Source organism: Scardinius erythrophthalmus (assembly GCF_964197995.2).
Source record: "Scardinius erythrophthalmus genome assembly, chromosome: 16".
Lineage (NCBI taxonomy): Eukaryota > Metazoa > Chordata > Actinopteri > Cypriniformes > Leuciscidae > Scardinius > Scardinius erythrophthalmus.
The window spans coordinates 24,583,139-24,598,148 of record NC_138236.1 but is presented as its reverse complement, the minus strand read 5'-3'; positions in this window follow the sequence as shown (position 1 = coordinate 24,598,148).

The window sequence follows — 15,010 nt, the reverse complement described above, 5'->3', positions numbered from 1 at the left end:
ACCATCTCATCTCTTAATATCTGGCCTTGTTAGGAGATGATCAGTGATATTGCCTTTACCTGTGACTGGTCACAATGTTTTAGCTCATTAGTGTAAATGGATATAAAAATATATTTACTGGAGATACTCACCACTTTTCACTGGACCAAAATCAAATTAAATAACAGCTTGAACTCAGAACTTGTAAATGAATGGATTTCTTCAACTCATTTAGAGCAACACGGGTAACACGTTCTGAAAGAACACTAAAAGTTCATCGGCCTTCTCTAATGAACAGTTCAATAAAGCTTTTACAAAGCTTGTGTGTAGCTGATCGGATCACTTCAGCTTATCTGACCAACTAGAATGAGTATGAATATGGCATCCTGGTGGGATTTTGCCATACATGAATTATGATTATTTAATCATTTTTAAGATTTAATTACTGGGTCTGTTTGAGACATTTCCTGTATTTGAGTACCTCTCCAGTTGTTTTTCTCTTCTTTAATTGTGTAATACCGCCCTCTGTTGTTTGAAACAGTATTGGCAACTTTGTGATTTGGTTGGTGATTAATGAAAATTAAAATGCTAATAAAAACGTTTTACCTTTTTTTCCCCTTTAAAACCAATTATATTTATATTGACATAATAGAATATATATTCCATAGAAATACTTATTATACATAATAATGCTTATAATGCCTTTCTGTATTACATTAGATACATATTTATATTAAATGAAAATCTAAAGTATATTTGTAGTGTAAATATAAAGTTTAATATCATGTAATAATATAATGTGTGTATATATGACAGAATATTCCATAGAAATGCTTATTATACATAAAATGCTTATATATCTGAGGAATGTTTGCAGCACAAAGAATTAAGGCAAAAGGGGGTCCAAACCCGGTACTAGCAAAGTGTACCTAATAAAGTGGCCGGTGAGTAGGCTATATATTTTGTCAGATGGGGTGATGTTTAGTTTTACAGCTAATAGTGTCATAGCGTTTGGGGCAAACCCACTCATAGCAGGATAATCCCAACGGATTGGGCTCCATAAGCCCCATGAAACCCCACTAACACCAGTAGGAATTTGCCTTCACCATGGCTGAATGTTCCCACAAATTGAATTAGTAGACGGTCAGCAAAGGGAGGGTGAAGGGAGTGCACAGGGCAGGTCAAGCCCACTCTGCCACTGTATTCCAGTCCTGTCTGAGACCTGCTGACCTTTGAACTTTACACTTCCCGTGAGGTTTATTGTGGCAATGAACATATGTGATCATCATCACCGTATTTCTTTGTCTAAAACAAAAGGGTCTCACTTAGACTATGTACAACAGGCAGGTATTTTGCATCATGTACTTTTTTATGGCTGTGACAATAGTCAAAGGGTGAAGAAGCTCAAAAAAAAAAAAAAAAAAAATATTGACCAATACATAATTCCCATGCATACAGTACATAATTCTAATACTTGTGTTATTTTTATTTTTTTATTTTTTTCATTTTAGAACTTTACTATCGCTTTAAATGTGGAAAATAGTAATAAATAATGAATAGGTGTGCCCGAATGGAGCAATGTGGAAAAAAAAGAATCCTGTTGTTTTTACAGAAAAAAAAAACCTGGTAGCTGTGGTTGCCAAAATAATACTGTAACAATACAGTGACAACAAATGTAAACATATTTACAGAACAACCTGTAACACACACATACAAAATATAACGCACATGACAGAATAACACAATAAACATTAATTTAACTACAGGTTGTAACATAAAACCCTAATGTACCCGATAACGAAACATGAAAAACCTTCAAATGTGAAGTGTCACACAGGGAATTCTGGGAATATCCGTTTACATTTTTACATTGTAGATTTGTTTTGTTTTTTACTTCTTCACTATTAAACAATATTTTACTTTAGGCTAAGGGAACTTAACCAATTTAAAGATTTTTACTGAAGCATTTTTTAGTCTTTTAAATGTAAAATTACAATCATTTTTACAATCAATATATGCACAATAAAAACACCTGTAAATGTATCTACTGTGAAGCAATTAATATGGTCTCAGTGCAGCTCAAGGCAGATCTGTGAAAGGATGGGGACATTGGGTCAAGGGAGACTCCCAGGCAGTCAGCATGAGGAATAGCAAACAGCTGGCAACACACACACACACACACACACACACACACACACACACACACACACACACACACACACACACACACACACACACACACACACACACACACACACACGTTTAGCTATCTAAATGGGGACATTCCATAGACGTAATGGTTTTTATACTGTACAAACTGTATATCTCCTTACACTAACCCTATACCTCTAAATCTACCCATCACACAAAACTTTCTGCATTTTTAAATAACAAAAAACTGTAATTACTGTATTTTTTTATAACAGTTTACAAATTAGGACGTCCCTAAAGAAAGTTTTTTATAGATTTTGGTCACTTCTGGGTACAAATTTGTCCCCAAAATATAGTTAAGTAGGTTCTCTCTCTCTCTCTCTCTCTCTCTCTCTCTCTCTCTCTCTCTCTCTCTCTCTCTCTCTCTCTCTCTCTCTCTCTCTCTCTCACACACACACACACACACACACACACACACACACACACACATGAACACTCTCACACATCCAGATGCTTGACATAGAAGAAAGGAGGTGAGAGGAGAAGAAAGGATATGAAGACTAAGCAGAGGAAGGAAAGTCAGGATGAAAAATGATCCAGGGTTCAGAGTCAGACAACACCTTGTACGGATGACTACTGGGCTTCCGATTTGCTCCTAACAAGCATTCAGGCAGCATGACGTGAAACGTGACATCTCGGTGCAGAAGTGCTGGAGAAGAGTGACCCTCTTCGGCTGCCGTCAGTAGAGTTGGACAGAAGCTGTAAAGCAGGAGGAGACAGACAGGAATGCGTTTGAAGTGACATGTAAAAATGTGAAGCCTCCGACAGCTGTGGATTTATGACGATGACAAATCTGTACATAATCGGTGCTAATCGCATCCTCCACCAGCCCCTCAGGGGGGATGAAAGAGTCCCTGTCCTACTGCGTTCCCAACAGTCATCAGTGACACACGGTAGGAGTGGGAAAGACCTTCGTGTTATGAGGCATAACTGATCATTCATGTCTTTAATGTCAGGCTGGATGGCTGCAGACTCGTACAAAAGTTTTTTTTTTTTTTTTTTTTGTACAGGATATTTTTCAGTTATTGTCATTTGAACAGTAGGTGGCAGTCTTCCTCTTCCTTAAATTGTAGAGAAATGCAGCAGGTGCATAAATACTTCTGAATGAATTTCCCACTAACTCAGACTTAACAGCAATGCAATTCAGACAACATTCAGGGGCTCCAAAATTATTTGAACTTCCAAGCCACACTTAAAGGAGAACTCCGGTCAATTTTAACATTGAGCTCATTTTTTTGTAAATTTGGAGTGCTGTCAGTACAGAGAATAATGACAAAAATCGGTGTTGCCTACTCCGTGTTATCCTCTTTTTAAAATTTGCACCCTGTTGACTTCAATGGGGCAAGTTTTAAACCTGCTTTTAGCCTCTTAACATCCTTGATGTGTCATTACAAGTGCACAGCTAATGTGAGTGATTCCTTTAGAGTCAACACGCGGTGAATCTGACTGCAGTAGATGTGAAAGATATGAATAAAAATGATGTTATTTCAGCCAGCGCACATACCTGTATTTACATCCTGTTTTCGGTTGAAGTCCACTGTAGTCGATTGTCGAGTTCACGCGCATAGGTTTAGTATGTACGATCATGCGCCCGAACTCGATAATCGACTACTGTGGACTTCAAAAATATCAAGCCATGGAATTAATCTGAAAGAAATTCATATAGATTACCCAATAACTATTCATTCATTCATTCAGTGAAAAGTGAAAAATTATGCTTAGACTTTCCTCCCTCAGAATTTGGACAGAAGGCCTGTAGTTAGGCTTGTTATATTATTTATCTTATTAATAATTATTATAATTCATTGAGCTGTTATTTTTTATATCACTTCAGTTAAAAATATAGGACTGTGCATAATTCATAGAATTACACTTATTCACATCTCCTTGAGTGGGATTCTGTTATTTTATTGAACTGTCATCATTTAATTATTCAAATGTATTATTTGTCAACATATATTTACACAGAATTCTATTTAGCATTTTACATTAATAACACCTTTCTTTGAGAAAATAAATTAAATTAAATTAATCTCAGATGTAATTTAGATATTCTGTAATATTTCAGATGAGTGTTGGTCTAAGTTTACATCAGGCGGTTTCTTGTTGGGGGTCATCATACCTCAGTAGTGGGGCAAGATGGCCCATTTTCATAATTTTGTGCAAGAACAACTACTGTAATAAAAGATTCCAGTAATTTCCATTAACAATAAATTGGATCCCAGCTAACAAAAATGTTTTCCAAGAACGTTTTACTAACATTCCCATCAAGTTGTTGACGTCAAAACGTTGTTTCTGAATGTTCTCTGAACGTTCAAACCGTCCAGGTTTTTTATGTGTTTTTTCTTTTTTGGTTATGTGAAGTGAACATTAATGGAATGTTCCATTTGTTCTCCGAAACATCTAAACTAGTAAGTAGTAACAATGACGAAACTAACTAAAATGATTCAGAAATGCAGCATGAGCAATCATGTTGCTCAAACAGAAGAACATGGTGCTAACAACGCCAATGTAATGGGTTTGATTCCCAGGGAATGCATGATTTGAAAAAAAGAAAAAGAAAAACGTTCCATGAACGATGCATAAGTAATGTTTTCGTGCTAACGTCTTGAGAACGTTTTTAAAGACCAGACAACTTTGAACAAACATTCTGTTAACGTTACTGGAAGAACGTTTGTTCATAAGTTCTGACCCAGTCAGCAACATAGTGTCGGCCCAGATCCGGCCCACATCTGGTACGCGTTGAATCCACATGTACCAGATGTGGCCCGGATCTGGGCCGACACTATGTTGCTGTCTGGGGAGAACATTTCCTGTTAACTGACATGATCATTAACTTGTACATGCTAAACTCATAAATTTTTTTAGTAAATGCACACTGTTTGACTATACATGTACATCAGAATCAAATATTCCTGTAGCTGCGTGGCAGTAGAAACAGCAGGATCATGGGTTTTAATTATAAAAATGTATGCCTTGAATCAATGTAATATAAGTGGTTCCAAATATAAAGGTTTCAAAAGGTGGTTTAGCAGCGATGCCATAGAAGAACCATCCTGGATTCCCTAAAAAAGAACCTTTCAGTGAACAGAACAACTTTTGTGCAATGGAAAGGTTCCATGGATGTGAAATGTTCTTCATGGACCCATCAATGGCAATAAAGAACTTTATTTTCAAGACTAAGTAACACTTCACCTTCATCGTAGTAGAACGATCTCATCTCAAAAAGACAAGCATATACCTGATATAAAACATTTTTAAAAGCAGAGTTCCTTAAAAAAAAAAAAGACCTGCACATATTCTCAGAAAACACTAAAAGACGACCACAGCTAAGCTTCTCTGTTCTTGGACTCCTCCTTTGCCTGATGTTCTAGAGTGTTTTTGAGGCCGCAGGGGACGTTTAACCTCCGTCAGAGCCCCTGTTTCCAGACACAATACCGAGCCAGGATAAACACTACTATGGCAGCTGGACACCTGCACAAACCGGCGCTTTCTCCCTCATACCGCAAACACTCGTCTGCTGCACAATAAACTACGTCATCCATCACAGAGGAACTCCTCACTGCACCTCTTCATCATCACACAAAAGTAGGGAGAGAAGATTGGGAAATGTGTAGATGAATCCTGAGGGATTTTTGTTGATGCGCAAGACCTGCAAACAAACGTGATGATGTATTTACTGTGGTAGCAGGGGAGAAACTCTCAGCTTATTGATAATATGTAGTCATGTTGACATGCGAATGAGCGCAGTGCTCCTGGCTGGAGACCAACGCTTGTGGTTACACACCAGAATAAATTTAACTCAGGTATTAATTCGACACCTGTAGATGCACTAATTCAGTCAAACAAGGCCATAAGAACATTAAACATGTTTTTGAAGAAGAACAGAGAAGAGTGCAAATGGAGAAGCAAGCTAAAAAAACTGCTCTATAATTTTACAAGATGCTCCTGTATGAAAATAACTCAACCATAAGCTGTTATTTTGAGGTCATTGCATGCAATAAACCCTGGACACAGTGATGATCAGAGCATGCATCTGTTATGTATTTAAATCATCAGTGTTGGAGAGTGACTACATAGAGTGACTCTTCTAATTTAACGCCATTTTTAGTAGCGTGACACCAGTTTAGCTGTTTTTACGTTTTTTTCAGTAACAAAACAATTCAAAATTTAACAATTATTTTTTTTAATGGTACATTGCCGTGTTTATTCTAAATAATTTATCCCCTTGTAATCTTTAATCAAAATATCTTCCCATCTTTCAACAACATCCCTTCACTTCTCTAATGACGTGTTTCCTGGCGCGGGGGCGGGACAACCTGTCAGTCACATGACATCAGCAATAGCAAATGACTGCGATCCAATCAATTGCTGATGGACAAATCCAAGTCACATTTTTTCTTGTTTGAGAAGCCATTTCACTCGGATCTACATCACAATAGGGGAAAAATACTATTGCGACTTCTCTTTCATGCTGACTTTAATTTTTAAGCTGATAGAACAATCAAACGCTCACGTAAACAGCTCTCTCTCATTCACATCAATGACGTGACGCCTACATTTTCTGTCTGATTGCATTTTTTCAGGTAAAAACGGGTTTAAAGGGTTAGTTCACCCAAAAATGAAAATTATGTCATTAATGACTCACCCTCATGTCGTTCCAAGCCCGTAAGACCTCCGTTCATCTTCGGAACACAGTTTAAGATATTTTAGATTTAGTCCGAGAGCTTTCTGTTCCTCCATTGAAAGTCAATGGATGTTGTACGTCACACATAGGCTCACTATTGGCCGACGCTGGTCATGTGTGATGCGTGTGACGTACAACACAGACGCGCTATGCAAAAACACTACGTGAACTCACTCGAGGCCTAGAGAGAAGGAAATGAATAGTGGAATAAAGTCGTTATTTTTGTTTACTTTTTGCACACAAAAAGTATTCTCGTCGCTTGATAAACTTAAGATCGAGCCACTGATGTCAAATGGACTACTTTGATGATGTCTTTATTGCCTTTTGGACATGGACAGTATGCCGTCCATCAGGGTGAGTCATTAATGACATAATTTTCATTTTTAGGTGAACTAACCCTTTAAATGCTTAAGAATATACTATAGCCTATATTTGTAGTACCTCTCCCATGTATGCACTCACTTTAACTTTTCAAAAACCTTTAGTTATTTGTAATTTTTTTGTTATTTAAAGTGTCAAAATATCATGTGGTGCGACTGTCCGGCCATAGCTTCTGTTTTGAAAACGTCTTTGAAATTACTCTAAATTTATTCAAATTTATTTTCTGCACTATTTGACATGATTTGTGTGTTTTGTAATCCTGTAAAAAAAATTCAAAGCATTTGTATTTATATTTCCATCATAATATACAAACAAACTTTGTCCGATTATGTCCATTTTATGAAATTACATGTGGTGTGACCATCAAGGAACTACCATTTTGGGACTTTTATGTTAAAAACTATTCAAACACAGGAAGTTACATCATATACCAATTTACCAAGGACCCATGGATGCAAGCAGGTTTGTCAAATATATAGCTTTATTATAAATTTCCATAGACAGTATAGAAATTTCATAGTGACCTTTTGTGGGAAGCTAGCTTGTTTTGTTTAGGTGTCCAATTCTGTGCGTGTAAATTTTGACTGAATTTGAAAATATCATGTGGTGTGACCAAATATAATGTGGTGCAACCACTGCAGACTGTTTTCAATGATAGATATATGTCCTAGATTGGCAGTTTTTGTACCTTTATATTCAATTGATGTTTATATACAAAAAGTACTTTAATTCTGTATCATTTGTAATAGTTTATGTAATTTGTGATTTTTTTAATATATATTTCAGACGGTTTATGTTTACTCTACAATATAGAGTATTGAGAAATATGAGTATACAATATGAGAAAAATGCAACAAAATTTTTTTTTAGAGCATGTAATTTCAGTTTAGTAATTTTGCATTTATTAGTAATGTATTTATTATTGCCCATTTATTTATTTAAAACTATTTAAATGTATTTAACCAGATACCACAGCCAAGCGAAGTAAAAATTCTGACCCTGCATCTAGAACGGAGTACCTTGCTAGGAGAAGAGTGAAATATTATTAGTTTAAAATAGCTGTTTTCTATGTGAATATATAGTAAACTGTAATTTATTCCTGTGATCAAAGCTGAATTTTCAGCATCGTTACAGTCTTCAGTGTCACGTGATCTTTCAGAAATCATTCTAATATAATGATTTGCTGCTCAAGAAACATTTCTGATTATTATCAATGTTCATATTTTTGTGGAAATTGTGAAACAGTTTATATGTCAGGATTTGTCACAGTTCATGAATTCACTGGTTTCTTCGTGTCTCGTGTATTTGTTGTTTTGTGTGTGTGGGTGTGTGTGAGTGGGCGTGGCTGCTCGTTCAGTTGATCAGCACTCCACCTGATCTCATTCCCCTCATCAGCTACCATTAATCATCTCTGCTATATAAACTCATCGCACTCTCCTTTCCCTGTCAGATCGTTGGTTTTGGTGTCCTCAGTGTTTTGTCGTCGTCAGCTCTTCCAGTTCCAGTTCCAGTTCCTGATCGTGTCCTGTTCGGTGTATTCGTGGTGTTCGTCGTGTTGGATGTTCACTTCACTGGATTCACCGTCACCTGTCTTCACCTTCACGCTGACCATCAAGTCCCTGCGCCACCAGCCGACCCGTGTGTTTTTGCTGTGTATTCTGACCAACAATAAAAGAGTTTACTTGCATATTGCTTCCGCCCCTGAATTATGACAGAACGATCTGACCGGACGATGGGAGCAGCAAGTGGATCCTCTTCGCTTGATGACTTCATCAGAGTAACCATTTCTCGGATAGAGGCTCAAGAGAGGACATCTACGGAGTCGGGTCGGGCCATTCAAGCTCTCGTGGCGCAGGTGTCCGAGCTCACCCAGCAGCTTCAACATCTACGAGCTCCCACTGCGCCACCACCCACACCGGCCACTTCCCCAGTTCCACCATCAAGCGCCTCCCAGTCAGAACCCCGTCTACCGGTCCCTGAACCCTACAGTGGTGAGCCGAATTTTTGCAGAGCTTTTCTAACACGCTGTACTATGCATTTCTCTCTGCAACCCAGAACATTTGCCACAGAACAAAGCAAAGTGGCATTCGTACTCACACTGCTGACTGGGAGGGCAGCTCTGTGGGGGACGGCGGTGTGGGAGAATCAAGATCCGTGTTGTGCCTCGTTCCAGACACTCGCCGCCGAGATGAAGATGGTGTTTGACCGCGCGGTCGCGGGAAGAGAAGCAGCACGAACCCTGGCGGATCTCAAGCAAGGAAGCAGATCCGTATCAGATTATGCCATTGAGTTCCGGACCTTGGCGGCTGAGTGTCAATGGAACGAGGAAGTGCAGTGGGACATGTTCCTGCATGGGCTGGCTGACCGCGTCCTGAGAGAAATCTACGCGTTGGATTTACCCGCTACACTCAACGGACTCATCGACCTGGCGCTTCGCGTGGATTCTCGTCTCTCTCGTGTTGAACGGATGAAGTTACCGGTTCGGGCTTCAACCACCGTGGAGACCACGCAAGCCAGCGGCGGGGACGCGGTCAGCCCCGTCTACGATCACGAGCCCATGCAGGTCGGGCGAGCTCGGCTTTCCCGGGAGGAGAAGGAAAGGCGGAGATCCCAGGGCCTTTGCCTGTACTGTGGGACTGCTGGTCACTTCGCTTACAACTGCCCGGTAAAAGGGCAAGCCCGGCAGTAAATCTGAGGCTACTGTCGGGTGGGATCTCCGCTGAGAAGACCTCATCAACATCAACTCTCCTTCCGGTAAGACTTAGATGGTCAGCCAACACTCACTACTGTCTTGCACTCTTGGATTCCGGGGCAGAAGGTAACTTCATGGACTACACATTCGCTCACAAGATTCACGTTCCCCTGTTACCACTCACCCATTCCATTGCTGTGCACGCCCTCAATGGTCAAGCCCTTCCCACCATCGCATTCACCACTGGACCCATTACACTCACTGTATCCGGCAATCACACAGAGACTACCTCATTTTACATCCTGGACTCCCCCCTGGCACCTGTCGTTCTCGGTCACCCCTGGCTTATCAAGCATAACCCCAAAATTGACTGGCAGCAGAGATCAGTGTTGGAGTGGAGCAGTTTTTGTCATGAGTCCTGTCTTGCGTCTGCCTGTCCGTCTGTTATTGTTTCTGCTTTTCAGGAGGAGGCAGTGGATTTATCAAACGTGCCCACGGAGTATCTGGACCTGAAGGAAGTGTTCAGTAAGTCTCGGGCTGCTTCTCTCCCTCCGCATCGTCCCTATGACTGTGCAATAGATCTACTGCCAGGTACGTCTCCGCCTAAAGGCAAGCTTTACTCTCTATCTATTCCCGAGAGGGAGGCCATGGAGAAATATATTTCTGATTCTCTGGCATCCAAATTCATCCGACCTTCCTCTTCTCCTGCGGGGGCGGGGTTCTTTTTTGTGGGGAAGAAGGACGGTTCTCTGCGACCTTGCATTGATTACCGAGGGCTGAATAACATCACGGTAAAGAATACTTATCCTTTGCCGTTGATGTCTTCAGCCTTCGAGAGGTTGCAGGGAGCGTCGGTCTTCACAAAACTGGACTTACGTAACGCTTATCATTTGGTCCGCATCAGGAAGGGGGATGAATGGAAGACTGCGTTTAACACCCCCAGGGGGCACTTTGAATATTTGGTTATGCCTTTCGGGCTGTCCAATAGTCCAGCAGTCTTCCAGGCACTCGTCAATGACGTGCTGAGAGACATGGTCGATCAGTTCATTTATGTCTACCTGGATGACATATTGATTTTTTCTTCGTCTCTCCAGGAACATGTTCAGCACGTCAGACGAGTGCTTCAGAGGTTGTTAGAGAATGGTCTTTTTGTGAAGGCGGAGAAATGCGCTTTTCATGCACAGTCTGTTCCTTTCTTAGGGTACATTGTGTCGTCTGAGGGGATGCGTATGGATCCTGAGAAGGTTAAGGCTGTGGTGGATTGGCCAAGTCCAGATTCCCGTAAGGCCCTACAGAGGTTTCTGGGGTTCGCCAATTTTTACCGGCGGTTCATTCGCAATTTCAGCCAACTAGCCTCACCTCTGACCGCCTTGACCTCCCCCAGAACTACGTTCAGGTGGTCAGACGCAGCCGAGGCTGCGTTTGCCAAACTGAAAGGCCGCTTTGTTTCAGCCCCCATCCTAGTTACCCCTGATCCATCACGTCAGTTCATGGTGGAGGTCGACGCGTCAGAGGTGGGGGTAGGTGCAGTGTTATCCCAACGCTCTCCTACAGACGACAGAATGCATCCGTGCGCGTTTTTGTCTCATCGTTTGTCCCCTGCCGAACGTAATTATGATATTGGTAACAGAGAGTTGTTGGCAGTCAAGTTAGCATTGGAAGAGTGGCGTCACTGGTTAGAAGGGTCGGGGGTACCTTTTATCATATGGACCGATCATAAGAATCTGGAATACATTAGAACCGCTAAAAGATTGAACTCTAGGCAGGCTCGGTGGGCACTTTTTTTCAGACGTTTTGACTTTACTCTCTCGTACCGCCCGGGCTCCAAAAACATCAAGCCCGATTCTTTGTCACGTATTTTTGACCATTCCGATCGCCCGTCTACTCCCGAGTGCATTTTTCCGGAGTCCCTAATTGTCTCCACACTCTCATGGGAGGTCGAATCGAAGGTCAGAACGGCCTTAGAAGGGGTAACGCCTCCGCCCGGTTGTCCACCGAACCGGTTATTTGTGCCAGAGTAATTACGGTCCAACGTCATTCAGTGGGGTCATTGTTCCAATGTGGCTTGTCATCCAGGAGTCAGTCGTACCACGTCTTTAGTTAAGCAATGATTTTGGTGGCCACGTATGGCTCGTGACGTTCACAGTTTTGTTTTGGCTTGCTCAGTTTGTGCCACTGATAAGACTTCCAATCGACCCCCAGATGGGCTCCTTCAACCGCTGCCGATCCCTTCGAGACCCTGGTCCCACATCGCTCTAGATTTTATCACCGCCCTCCCACCCTCTCAGGGTAACACGGTAGTTTTGACCGTGGTGGACCGATTCTCGAAGGCGGTCCATTTCATTCCCTTGCCCAAATTACCCTCAGCCAAGGAGACAGCGGTAACAGTCGTTGACCACGTCTTTCGGCTACATGGCCTCCCGACAGACGTGGTCTCCGACAGAGGACCCCAATTTGTGTCCAAATTTTGGCAAGAATTTTGTAGATTACTGGGTGCGACTGTTAGTCTGTCCTCAGGGTTTCATCCCCAGAGCAATGGCCAAACTGAGAGAGCCAACCAGGATTTGGAGAGAACGTTGCGATGTTTGGTCTCCAAGAATCCTTCCTCATGGAGCCAACGACTGTCAATGGTGGAGTACGCCCACAATTCGTTACCAGTATCATCTACGGGCCTATCGCCGTTTGAGTGTAGTCTAGGTTACCAGCCACCAATTTTTCCTAGTCTGGAATCCGAAGTCGCGGTCCCCTCTGCTCACGCCTTTGTCCAGAGGTGTCGCCACACTTGGACTAGAGCCCGCGAGACTCTACTCCAAGCGGGAGCGCGCACCAAGGCTAAAGCCGATCGCCACCGGTCTAAGCCTCCCGCATACGTCGTTGGTCAAAAAGTGTGGCTTTCTACTAAGAACATTCCTCTCCGCTCCGTCTCTAATAAGCTAGCTCCCAAATTTATTGGCCCATTCACTGTCACTAAAATTATTAGCCCGGTGGCAGTCCGCCTCAAACTCCCTCCAGTGTACAGGAGGATTCATTCCGTCTTCCATGTTTCCAAAATCAAGCCCGTGTTTCGTTCTCAGTTTAATCCGCCCGTCCCGGTTCCCCCCCCCGCCGCGTCTCGTAGAAGGGGAACCTACGTATTCGGTTAATCGCATTCTGGACTCAAGGCGGAGGGGACGCGGATTCCAGTACTTGGTGGACTGGGAGGGTTACGGTCCGGAGGAGAGGAGTTGGGTTCCTGCCAGAGACATCCTGGATCACTCTCTTATCGATGATTACAATCGACAGGTAAGGGAGTCTGGGGACGCCAGGAGGCGTTCCTAGGAGAGGGGGTACTGTCACGGTTCATGAATTCACTGGTTTCTTCGTGTCTCGTGTATTTGTTGTTTTGTGTGTGTGGGTGTGTGTGAGTGGGCGTGGCTGCTCGTTCAGTTGATCAGCACTCCACCTGATCTCATTCCCCTCATCAGCTACCATTAATCATCTCTGCTATATAAACTCATCGCACTCTCCTTTCCCTGTCAGATCGTTGGTTTTGGTGTCCTCAGTGTTTTGTCGTCGTCAGCTCTTCCAGTTCCTGTTCCAGTTCCTGATCGTGTCCTGTTCGGTGTATTCGTGGTGTTCGTCGTGTTGGATGTTCACTTCACTGGATTCACCGTCACCTGTATTCACCTCCACGCTGACCATCAAGTCCCTGCGCCACCAGCCGACCCGTGTGTTTTTGCTGTGTATTCTGACCAACAATAAAAGAGTTTACTTGCATATTGCTTCCGCCCCTGAATTATGACAAGCATTACAGTGTTAAATGCAAATTAATTACTTAAAAATCATACAATGTGATTTTCTGGATTTTTGTTTTAGATTCCGTCACTCACAGTTGAAGAGTACTACCTATGATAAAAATTACAGACTTCTACATGCTTTGTAAGTGGGAAAACCTGCAAAATCGGCAGTGTATGAAATACTTGTTCTCCCCACTGTATATGATGGATAGAAAGTTCAAAAGAACAGCATTTATTTGAAATAGAATATTTTGTAACATTATAGCCTAAATATCTTTACTGTCACTTTTTATCAATTTAATGTGTCCTTGATTAATAAAAGTGTTAATTACTTAAAAAAAACTATTGACCCCAAATGTTACCTGTATACAATACTTTTATTTATATCTATAACATTATTATTTGTTAAAAAGAAATTCTAAGGCAAGTTAAATGAAATGGTGCACTTATGTTTGCGATGTGATTTTTATTAAAAAAATAATAATAAAATAAAAAAAAAGTTAAAATCTGGTTTAAATCTAATTATTTATTTTTTTGTTCATTGATCTCTTTAAATAGATTTTTAACTTTTTAGATTTTTAGATATATGTTCTTCGTGTCATTTGGAGCTACCACTCATCATGTGGTGCGACCAATAAAAGCAATCACTATTAAATTTAAAATAAAATATCTTATTTCTGTGACTGAAATATGAATCAATGATGCTTAATTGAATGATATTTTTAAAACATTTTTATCAGTTTTATGTGATTTACAGGAAAAATAAGTCTGTTAACTAGATTTAAGAAGGCAACTCTGAAATTATAGAACAAAAAATTAGATCACTATTTACAAAAACTCAAAAGAAATGCAAATACTTTGTTTCTAAACACTTTAATTACTAAGAACTTGTAAAAAAAAATGTTAAGCATGTTAAGGAAATTAATTAATTTTAAGATAAATAACGGTCACACCACTTGACATTTTTAAGGCTACGGCCAATTCATCTAGATGAAGAAACACTAAAATCACCTAAATTAAAAATTTTTATACGAATTTATGTGTACACAACATCCTTAATGTTTGAACAATTGCAACAGTTTTTTTTTTTTTTTTTTTTTTGTATTTTAAAATTGGCCTGTCGATAAAATCCTTTTATCCAAAGTGACTTACAAATATGAACAACAGAGGTAGTTAAAACTAACAGTAGGACAACAATATGAAAGTGCTATGACCCTTCTCAGTTTAATCTAACGCAGTACATGTTAATTATTTTTTTTTTTTTTTTTTTTTTTATAATAGAAT